The following is a 1,098-nucleotide window of genomic DNA, read 5'->3' on the forward strand; positions in this document are numbered from 1 at the left end:
GGTAATGGACACAAATATTATGAGTCAAAGGGCAGGACGTGACTACTTAGACAAAGCTATGCATAAAAAAAGAGGTTAATGGCAGCTATTTATGAATTCTCTTCAGTGAGTTGTTCCCTCTCCTGAAGCTAGAACTACTTAGCTGGTGCTCCAAAGTTCTGTCATGTCCGCTGCTAAAAAGAAGCATGAAAATAGGAACAGATAATTCATGTATTTTGTGTGTGTGTGTGTATATACACGTGTGTGTGTATATATATATATGTGTGTGTGTGTGTATATATATATTTGTACATATTCAATAAACCCATACATACATTTTTATACCTTATTAATGATCTACTTTGTGCCAGACATTGTTCTTGGTGCCAGGGATACAGTACTAAACAGTAATACAATAATAATAATAACAAACACAATAAAATACATATTAAATTCATAATAGGATATAATTATTTTTTGTTTCTGATTGGCAAAAGAAGTTTAAGGTTATACTTTTTTCAAAGATATATATATTTATTTGTCAGAGAGAGAGCACAAGCAGGGAGTAGCAGGCATGGGGAGAAGCAGGCTGTCCACTGAGCAAGGAGTCCAATGTGGGACTCAATCCCAGGACCCAGGATTGTGACCTGAGCTGAATGCAGATGTTTAACTGACTGAGCCACCCAGACTTCCCCATATTATTTACAAAATCATAATAAACACTCATATACCATTCATGAAAACAAAGTACCAATTTTTAGAAAGAATTTTGGTAATATATCTCTAGAGCATTCAAATGATAGCTTTAGAATGGGCAGTTCAATTTCTATGAATCCATCCTAAGTACATAAGGGTGTACCCAAATACTGTATATTTGGAAGTTGTTTAGGTGAAGAGATTTTAAAAGTTATTTTCACAAGAAAAAAAAATCGGTAACTCTGGTTCATTAACTAACATTGTGTTGGTCATTTCACAATATATATATACATATATCAAATCATTATGTTGTACACCTGAAATGAATACAATTATATCTCAGTAAAATTTAAAAAATGTCTGTGGACCAGATCAAGAATTGCATGTTGGTGGCATAAGAGATACTCGAAGCTCACAGATATG

The sequence above is a fragment of the Meles meles genome, chromosome 3 (genome assembly GCF_922984935.1).
Source record: "Meles meles chromosome 3, mMelMel3.1 paternal haplotype, whole genome shotgun sequence".
Lineage (NCBI taxonomy): Eukaryota > Metazoa > Chordata > Mammalia > Carnivora > Mustelidae > Meles > Meles meles.